Genomic DNA, 10237 nt, shown 5'->3' with positions numbered 1-10237 from the left:
GAGAAATAAAGCACATCGTTGTTTGGGTACTGCTTGCCCAGAGATTTCTTTGTGGTTTTGGCATTTGATCTGTTTGTTCCTCTTTAGACATCATCTCACAAGTAGACCGAAGCCTCTCGTCACGTTAGCATACAGAGGTCGAGTCTTTGAAAGAAAAGCAGAACATTTACAGGGGACAGTGCACCTGTTGGCCAAAAGAGGAATCCCAGCTACACCCAGGCCCCAGGCACCTGGGGCCACCTGAGGCCCCATGCTTCCGGTCTCAGCTCGGGACAATGGACGCAGGAGGCTGCTTGGCGATAAGGTGGCACGTGGACAACGGGCGTCTGACGTTAGAGACTGTGCCCGGTGCCTTTGTGTGGGTCGATCAGACAAGTCCTGCATGAACCGGAGTCCTCCATCAAAATGGCACCTGTCTTCACCCCAGGGAGAGAAGGTTTCCTCAGATGCTCACATCTGAGAAGGGCTAGGGGCTCAGAGCCAGCTGGGGAGCGCCTTGAAATGGCAGGGAGACTCGGGGCCGCTGCTGTCATTTTCATTGCACACGTGGTCCGTGTCACAAAAGAGATGTGAAGGGCACAGAAGAGCTACAGCTTCATTTGCCCTGGTTCTCTCCTCCTCCTCGAAACCTGATTTTAAATTAGATAAAATTCACATAACAGAAAGTTTATCATTTCAAAGAGTGTAATTCAGTGTTTTCTAGTATATTCACCATGCCGTGCAGCCATCACAGCTGCATCACCATCTAATTCCAGAACATTCTGAGCCCGAGGGGAAACCCTGCTCCACCAAACAGCCTGTCACTCTAGGACCTCTCTCGCAAGGTAGGCACATATTTCTGCGAGAAAGGGAAAGAGCGCTTGCAAACAGAGTGAGGCTTCACGTCAGCAGCGGTGAGGCTGTCAGCCCTGCGCTCCCCCAGGGCACCACGACAGCGGGCGACACCAACCTGTACTTCCCTGCTTCCGCCAGGGTGCTCAGATTAGGACCAGTCACGAGGCTGGTCCCGTCTCAGTCTTTCCTCTTCTAGAAACTATAGATCACCGCAAACGTGTAAGAAAGAAGATGCATGCCTGGGCTGGCAGAAAGGACAGACATCTTCAAACCCCAGAACCGCGTAGAATGACGGGCAAGGGAGCAGCCAGCACGGCAGCCCGCGGGGGTCGGGGTGGGTCCGCTTCTGTGGGGGAAAGGATGCGAGCTGTAGGACCCGAGCGGGATTACAAGTTGTGACTGGAATCCCATGGAAGGGCAGACTTTAAAAAAGAAGAAAAGGATTCTATTTATTTGAGAGAGATGGAGCGAGCAGGAGCTGGGGGAGAGGGAGAGGCAGACTCCCCGCTGAGCAGGGAGCCCGATGCGGGACTCGATCCCAGGACCCTGGGACCCTGACCCAAGCCGAAGGCAGACAGCTCACCGACGGAGCCCCCCAGGCGCCCCCGGGCAGGATTGGAAAGACTAAGCCAGCCCTGACGATGGAGTGCAGACATGTTCTGTCCAGCAGGATCGGCGGAAGAGAAGGAAGCTGAGTTCTGCAAGGCGGGGGCTGAGGAGGAACACGCCTGAGAACCAGGATAAACGCCCTCACGTTGCTTAGGATTCTTGTCACTCGCGTCTTCGGGGAACCCCCAGGCTGAGCAATGAACACAAAACGTGGCCCTGGGCAGGGGGCCCTGCTTGGGGGACTGGAAGAAGCCAGAGAAACGCTCAGGTGGAGCGCAGCCTCGGCCCAGCGCCCCCCCCCCCCCCCCCCCGAGGAACAGATGTCCCGGGGCTGGACGTCCGTGGCGGTAAAGGCAAGGCTATTTGTGCTCGGAAAGTTCTGACGAGGCCTAGCAGTGAGGAGCATCAGGCAGGGGCTCTCCAGATCACCTGGAGGATATTCAGAAAGGACCCAGAGGACATCCGCAGCCAAAAGGCTCCGGGAATTCCAGGCAGGACGCACGCAAAGGGACTCCTGTGCAGCCTTCCTCCAGTGAGACCGCAGGAGTGCTGCGAACCGAGACACCGAGAGACGCCCTTGACCACGAGCCACTTTCCGGGGAGGTTGTTTCCGAGATGTGCGGGGTCACTCCCAATCCAAGGTCCTTCGATGGGGGAAGGGGTGCGGGGAGGCCCCGAGAGGCGGGGTTCGCGTGCTGCCTCTGCCATGGATGAGCTGTGAGGCTGTGCAGCTGGACGGATTCTCCGAGCCTCGGTTTCCCGGCCTGGGCCACACGGATGAGCTCACGTTCCCCTGCCAGGCTGCTGCGAAGACGAGGTGAACCGTGTGCCCCGCAGCACAGAGGGACACACACAGGCTCCCTCCAGGGGAGCACTTTCCGTCGCAGGCCTGCCTGCCATCACGCGTCAGCACAGAGCAGGGCCTCCACGAAGGAAGCGACTTTGGAGCGGCGGACAAGCAATCCCCATTCAGCGAACGCCTGCTGAAGCAGAGAGCTGGGCACCTGCCAAATGCCAACATTGCTGCGTCCTCCCCGCGGCCCGTGGGGGGAATTCTCGAGCGGAATGCCCACGGGAAGAACTCGAGGCTCAGAGGGACGAAGGGCTGGGCGCGGTGGAAAGCCCGGGCCGAGCTCGTGCCCGTGTGCCTGCAGGGTCTGGGAGCCCTCTCTTCTCCGTGGCTCCACGACCCCTTGAGCTGTGCCGATAGAGCCAGGAGGGTGCAAATTCTTTCATACTCCAGGGAATCTGCGCAGGAACAGATGCCCGAGGGGCACCTCGGCGCGGGCAGGACAGGCTCAGCCAGGGTGCGGCCCCTCCTCCCTCACTGCCCTGCTGTGAGCTGAGAGCCTGGTCAATGGCAGGTCAGTAAATACTTCACCAGTTTTATGGTCTGTCCAGATTGTCTCAACAGGGAATAGCTAATATAAAAGTGACCTTTAAAAAACGGGAGAGCAAGGTCCTGAGACCATCAGGACTGAAAGCGGGTGGCCGAGGAGACCAAGTCATGGAAGACCAGACCGCCAAGAGTTGGCCAAGGGGAAATAGTGGGGTGCAGGAAGAACGTAGTAGGGGATTATTTGTATCCATTTTTACACAAAATTATTTATCTATGAGGAGAGAGAGAGAGAGAGAGAGAGAGATAGGTGCCCCTGCAGGGGGAGGGGCAGAGGGAGAAAGAGTCCCAAGCAGACTCCCCACTGAGCGTGGAGCCCAACGCCAGGCCGATCTTAGGACCCGGACATCACCCTGAGCCGAAACCAGGAGTCGGACGTTCATCCGACTGAGCCACCCATGCGTCGCTATTTGCATTCATTTTTAAGTGAAGAATGAAGTTTTAATGATTTCACCTGTCCCGCGGAGAATAGCTTTGACAAGAGAGCTACATAATCGGGTGTGGGCTTACCATGTGTTCTGGAAGGAATGTGTGTGCTGTTAAAATGTTTGGAGACCATCGCTCTGCCGCGTATAAATCACCCCAGAACTTCTGGCCACACGAAGCCGTCCCCACCCCAGAGGCGTCCGGAGGCCCAGCGCCACCCAGCGGTGGCGTGGTCAGGGCTGGGGAATTCAGATGCAGCCTGGCAGCCACTTCCGGCGGTCCCGCCCACGTTCCCGGAAATGTGTGGGGTGCAGAGTGGAGGCTTAGGACTCACGCTCGCCCCACGCAGACCTCAAGAAGCTCCTAGGGAGAGGTGATGGGCACGAGGAACTGCAGATGCGGTGAGGCCAGAAGAGTGCCCCGCAGCCAGTGCTGAGCCATGCTGCCCCTGGCAAAGGCCCGGATAGGGAAGGGTCCAGCTCCCTTGTGTGTCCCGTGGTTACCAAGGCCTGTGCTCCCTGGTAGCGAGATGCTGAGGCCTAGGAGCCTGTACGTTCCCACAGGGAGAGCCCTGCCCCAGGTTCCCGGTAGGCATGCACAGGCCAGGGCTGGGGAAGGGGGTGCGGGGTCGGGGAGGGGGGTGCATCTCATGGCCACTCTGTAGGCAAGGCAACCCCTAGCCACAATAGCAGCTCCTAACACAAAGGCCTGCCCCGTTCCTCCTCGGTGTTGTCTCCTGACTCCCTCCTAGACGGACGGGGCCTCTAACCACGGCCCTGGGACCGGGCTGCGGGGGGCACCAGAAGATCAGGGTTGGACAGGTACAGACAGGAAGTGCTTTGGGCGCTGCTTTCAATTCACACGATTCCTTTCTCTCTGTCTGTATTTGCTCTTAGGAGTATACCCACGTCTCTTCTACGTTTCAAAGCAGTGCTCCAAGTATTGTCCTGTAGAGGAATCGTTGGATCGGATAGTCAAGTCCTTTGTCCTCTTAAAGCCTATGCCTTTTCTGTACATAAGGTGCTGCCGTGGGGTGTTATGTAACACAGGGGGGCCGGACCTCCCAGAGCCAGGGTACAGACAAGGCGGGAGCGCGAGCGCCTCGGGGAGCAGCAGTGCCTGGCTGGTGCTCTTCCTGACGCTCTCCTCTGGGTGCGGGGGCCTCAGGCTGCCGTGAGCCGCAGAGCACGCCTCGGGCCCTGCCTTCTGCACCACGGCACAGAGCAAGCGGACTGGCTGCGCGTGCTCGGAACCTGTTGCATTAAACTTGTTTTCCACTGGTGAACTCAGGTCTGACTTTCGAGGGACCTTAGGGTAGCTGGGTGGGGACCAAGTCCCGTTGGCCATGGCCCGCAGCTTGCATTGGAGCAAGTCCAAAGCCTCTGACCGCGATCTCGTTCACGAGTGTTTCTCTTTGAACACAAGCCTTGTAACACTGTGTATTGCTGCCCCGCTCTCCTCCCCTTGGCCTTTGAGGGCTTCCGACTTGGTGGAGGGGAGCCCGAGCGTCCCCCGAGGAGAGCAGTGCTCGGATGCTCCTGGCCTTGGGAGGACCCCGGGCCAGTGGGAAGACAGGACGATCTGGGCGTGAGACACCCAGGAGTGAAGGACCCCTCAGCATGGGGTGGGGGGAAGGCATCCCAGGGACAGCCCTGGTCCGATGGGGGCGGCACCACGGCTGCTCTCGCTGGGCTCCTCTGCCCGGACTCTGGGAGACGGAACATGAGGAATTCTGTAGAATGAACTTGGACTTGGCCCAACACCTGGCACAGGTGTGTGGGCTCACCGGTCTGTGCATCCGTCCAACATCGGGAACTTGGGTGAGGGAGCCGGCAGCAGGGCCAGGTAGACGCTCCTCGCTGAGTGCCGCTGCTACTGGGAGCGCAGGCCGGGGGAGTGGGGGTGTTGGCTCCGGCAAGGCAGCATCGCTGCGAGGTGGCCGAAGCCCCCACGCCGGGATACGCGCGCCCGCGAGTCCTAGCACCTAGGTGTCGGCTTTCAGACCTGGAAGAAAGAGAGGCCGAGGGTCCACCTTGAGTCTAGAAAGCAGTCTTCCAAGGGGAACAAATCTCTCTGAAGCTCCACGAGCTCCCAGTCCCTGTCCTCCGACGGCCGGACTCGGGGCGTCACACAAGGGCCCACGGGAGGAGCTCGGGAGTCGAGGCTTCAAACCTTGCCGGTCGGAGGCTTCCAGGGTCCTCTCTCCTGATCGATACACGTGCAGCTGCTGGCACCTTCCTGAACACACAGGCTCTCTGCAGCCTCTGCGTCTTCGAACGAGCACGTCCACCTGTCTGAAACGTCATTCTGTCCCAAGCACTTAGAAACCTCCTACCACCTCCTCGTCTTTACGGAACGGACACCACCACGAGAGAAGAACGGCCCAAGAAAGCCGGGGGGCGACATAATTATGAACGAGAGATAAGTGTGAGCTGACCAAGGCCGAGCGAAGTAAAGTAATGGATAGGTTCTGAGCCAGCGCGGCTTCCTCCGGCAAGGTGAGAACGGTTCCATCCTTCCACAGGGCGTCGCGCGCACTCTTCAGAGAGTCCGGGGTAAGAACCCTATGACCGTCAACATTCACCGATGATTTGCTAACAATCTGGAATAGAAGAGAATTTCAGTCATTTAATAAAAGTTACCTCCCGAAACCTAAAACAACCACCCACGCTCAGAATGCGTAGGACCTTTTCGGTATTACCGCGTAAATACCTGCTAAAATACTAAAATTCACAGAAGACACAAGGAAACAAGATACAGTGGATAAGTAGACAGAGACCACCAGGGCTGTCAAACACTGAAAATAGCAGATACAGAACACAAAGTAAATTGGCGTAGAGAAGAATAAGAGCATAGAAAACATGAGAAAAGAACAAGACACAGTCCAAAAATAGCAGGGGGATTTCCCTGGAAGGTAAAAGAAATCTACACAGAGCTGCTAGGAATGAGAAATAGAAGACTAGAGCATAGAAACTGGGGGTAAGTGAAATATTACATATTACACATGGGTGCAGAGTAAGAAACTGGGGGTGTCTGCTGTTAACCTCACAGCAGTGATTTTGCCAGCAAAATGCGTGCATTCAGAGACCTGCGGCTGAGGACCAGCAAGCGACAGCAGGACGAACCACTGGCGAGTCCCACTGACAAAGGGCAGGAACGTGGGTGAAGAGGGAGGAAGTTGGGAGGGTGGTTTTGAAGGAAAGTCCGCCAGAGGCTACCGGGCTTCAGGCTGACGCTGGCTTCTGGCAACTGAGCTGCAGGGGCGGTAGATTTCGTGTGGGAGCCCCATCTTTCCCTGCAGGGCCCGTAACTCACGATGCTTCCCGGGACGGACACGGAGGGGTAGGTGCCCCCTTCCAGCCTCCCCTTCTAGCTCCCTGAGTCCATTTTCGTGAGGTTTCCCCTTTTCTCTTTTTCACAAAGCTGAACACATGGCTTCAATGAAACTCGCAGAAAAAAAGAGATGGGAAGTGCAAAGAGAGACCAGAATGCGTGGACAATGGGAGGACACAGTGTAATAGAGAAGTAGGGAGAAGTGCAAGGGACTTGAGGGAATAGAGCACAGGCAATATTCAAAGTAAGAACTGTGGAGGGTTTGCCAAGGGGGCCGAGGGCCGGGGTAAGGGGAGGGGAGGTATCGATTCCTCGGCACAAAATTTCAGTTTTATGGGATGAAAAGAGACGTGCGGATGGGTGGCGGTGATGGACACACAACGAGTCGATGGAACTTAATTCCACTGAACTGAGCACTAAAAAATGGTCAGGAAGGTGAAGGTCTTATGATGTGTATTTTAAAGCCATAAAAAAAGAGAAACAAATGGAAAACATGGGGTAAACTGAAAATGGAACGTAAAGTAAAATCATTCTACTTCAGTTATTGCAGTGGATGTAAACAGAATGAATCTGGGCGGAAAAGACAGCGAGTTGAGGCTGGCCGCAACACAGGGCCACATGGCGTGGGGTGGGGGGGGGTGGCGGCCTCTCAGGTGCAAGTTTCAAGAGGTGGAAAGTCGCAGGATGGAAATACACATCCCAGGCAACTGTGACCAAAAAGCAGCCGCTGCACCCATGATGCTGGGGTGGGAGGTGCACTCGTGTCTTCAGTGGACCAGGGGAGGGCCCCCTGGGACCAAGAGCCAGCATGGGTCCCTCTCCCATCCCGCTCAGTAGGCTGCCTAGCGGGATGGAGATACCAGAGTGGCCACAGGCAGCGATGAACGCACTGCACGTGCCCTTGGGCTGTCGGAGGCTTCTCCAGCGCCCAACAGGAGCACAGATGCCTCTGGCAACGTCAGGGACACTGCAAGAGAGAGCCGCGCGGGAGAAGCCCGCACCACAGAAAGTGTCGGGTCCGCAGAGCTGCCAGGCTTAGAGAGTGTCACGTCCGCTGAGGACAGCAGGCTTGGCTAACAGCCCTCTCACTGTCTCACGCTGTCCCGTCTCAAACTGGTGAGCAAGCTGGGTGGCAGACGGAGAGAAATAGGAAGAGGCAGACACACGCACACCGCACACCACACACCCATTCCCCTGCTGGCGCCAGCCTCACGGAGACCCAAGTTCAAAGCAGGGAGCTCTGCAGTTTTCAATGTGGAGGACAGGAAGCAGAACGTGAACGACATGACCGAAACCCTGAGTCACAGCGGTAGGAGACGATCCTGGGGAGGAAGCGGGAAGCGCCAAGGTACCGAGGTTGGAGATGCCCGTGTTCCGTGGAAAGGCACCCGTGGGCTCCACGGCATCAAAGAACCTAGTGCATGAGGCGCAGGGCGCTGGGCGGCAGCTGGTGTCTGCACACCTGGGCTGTGGGTGCATTCAAGAAACACGGCCCCCGTCTTCACCCACGAGGCCAGGCCGAGTTGTTGGTGCAGCGTGCAAGGGCAAGCTGAAAGGCCAACACGCTGCCCTCGGAGTCCCGTGGCTCCGCTGAGCTGCCCGCAGCAGCCGCATAGAGTCCAGCTTCCATGCAGAAGCTGCAGGCCGCTGCAGAGTCCACTCTCTGTCTGGTTTTCGGGTAGCCGCTCTGTCTCCTGCTGGGATCGCCTGAAATGGGAGCTCGAGGAGGGCTCTTTGGTCTGTCTGCTGGGAGGAGGCCGGGTGCACCCCCCCCCACATCCCCCCCAACCCCCGGGCGGCCACGGGAACCCTCCCTGTCTTCACAAGTGCTTGACCAGGTGGCCGGGCCCTGCCCTCTGCCGGTCTGCAGCCTGCAGCAGGGGAGAATCCACCGTGCCCGGGACCGACAGCAGCCTGGGGCCTGACTGTGTCCCGGCGGCAGGAGCAGGCTCCCTGCACTGGTACCTGCCGCCCACCGACAATGGCCTGCAGACTTCGAGGTCTGTTGACTTCTCTCCCGCGCCATCTTCAGAGTGGAAGGAACGCTGGACCCAAGCCACGCCCTGGAACACCCATGGCCACGCCACCAACCTCCCCATCCCCCGTGCGCCGACGTCCCTGTTTCCCCCAACGCAAAACCCCATCGTGGGGGCTCCCTCTCTCCCAGACCTGGCTCGGGGCCTTAGTTGAAACAGCTGTATTTGGTGCCCTTCGTTGTCTCGTTTCCCGCCGTGCGTGACGCTTGATGCAGCATGTGTCGTGCTCCTGGGGGCACTGAGACGGGGTCCTCGTCCCTCGGCGCTGTCCCGTGGCGTTCCTGCTCTCTGCGCGCCCGTGGACAGCATGGCCCGCCGCCGTGGGGTCGATGGCTGCGCACGCGCTTCTCTGGCACCACATCACGTGTCGGGTCGTGCTGAGCACCGTGAGGAAGGCAGGCCGGGCCCACTTTCCCAGCGCTTGAAATTCAGTGGTGCAAAGGAGAGGCCTTTAAAACCCTTCACCGCGACCCGGCGTCCCGGGCGCGCTTCTTCCCGTTTCTGCCGGCTTTCCTCGTGCACAAGTGCACGCAGACTCTTGTTGGCAGCATAATACCATGGAAGTAAGGGGGAGGAAAGTGCTGGGTGCTGGGGCGCGTTGTGTGCAGAGCTTCCTGCTTCCAGAAGACAGCCAGCCACCTTGCCCTGTCCCTGGCCCACAGTCCCTGTGCGGGGCTCCAGGCGCGGCTGCGGTTGTCCTGCCGGCCTCCAGATGGCGACCCGGAGCCCCGACGTCTGGGAGGCTGGGACCAGAGCTCTGTGGTGGGCGCCTCTGGGCAGCTGCTGGGGCTGGGCTGGGCTGGGCTTGGGGCTGCCTCCCGCAGCCCAGGGGAGGGAGTCAGAGAAGCCCCTTGGGGGGCAGGCTCAGTCCCTGGAATTGGGGCCAGCAAGGACCAGGGATGAAGTGTGGATGAGCTGGGACGAAAGCCCCAGGGCAGGGTGGAGGGCCGACGGGGCCCACGGGGCCGAAGTGCTGCCCGCAGCCCGCACACCTCAGCTCTTCTGCAGAGAAGGGCCCGGGGCTCAGGGTGCCCCTCAGCTGACGGTCCCTCTTCCGGACCCTCGGCCTTGGGGTGACCGCCGCATTCAGGGACACCTGGGCCTGGCCTTGCCCTGGCCCGCCTCTGACCCCTGTTCTTCTCCGTCCCGCACTGGCATGCCCTCAGCACGGCCGGGCAGTGCCAGGGCTGGGGATCTCCCTCTCGGGCCCCCTCCTGCTTTTGGGGCTGGCCGGCCTGGGCCCACGTGGCCCTTTGACCCCCAGCTCTGACTCAGAGGAGACACCCCCCCACGCCCCCCAGGGGAGGGCCCGCCAGGCCAGTGGGGCCACGGGGAGCGGCAGCACCGACAGCCCCCCTGTGTGCCCACGGAGGAGGAGGCTTCGCAGGAAGGTTTTTCTAGGACCTGCTCCTGGGTCTTGGGCCTGGGGCGCTGGGAGGCTCCGGGGCTTTGGGGCCAGTAGAGGAGTGGCTGCTGAGGGAGCCTCCCTGTTGCAGCCAGCTCCAAGGTTCCTCTGGGCAGAAGAGGCTGGCCCCGGGCCACCCGGATGCCCAGCTTCCTCGTGGCAGGCTGTGGGGGGACACGGGAAGCTGACCCCTGGCGA

Source organism: Ursus arctos, unplaced genomic scaffold (genome assembly GCF_023065955.2).
Source record: "Ursus arctos isolate Adak ecotype North America unplaced genomic scaffold, UrsArc2.0 scaffold_6, whole genome shotgun sequence".
Classification (NCBI taxonomy): Eukaryota; Metazoa; Chordata; class Mammalia; order Carnivora; family Ursidae; genus Ursus; species Ursus arctos.
Note: the sequence above shows the minus strand (reverse complement) of the source record.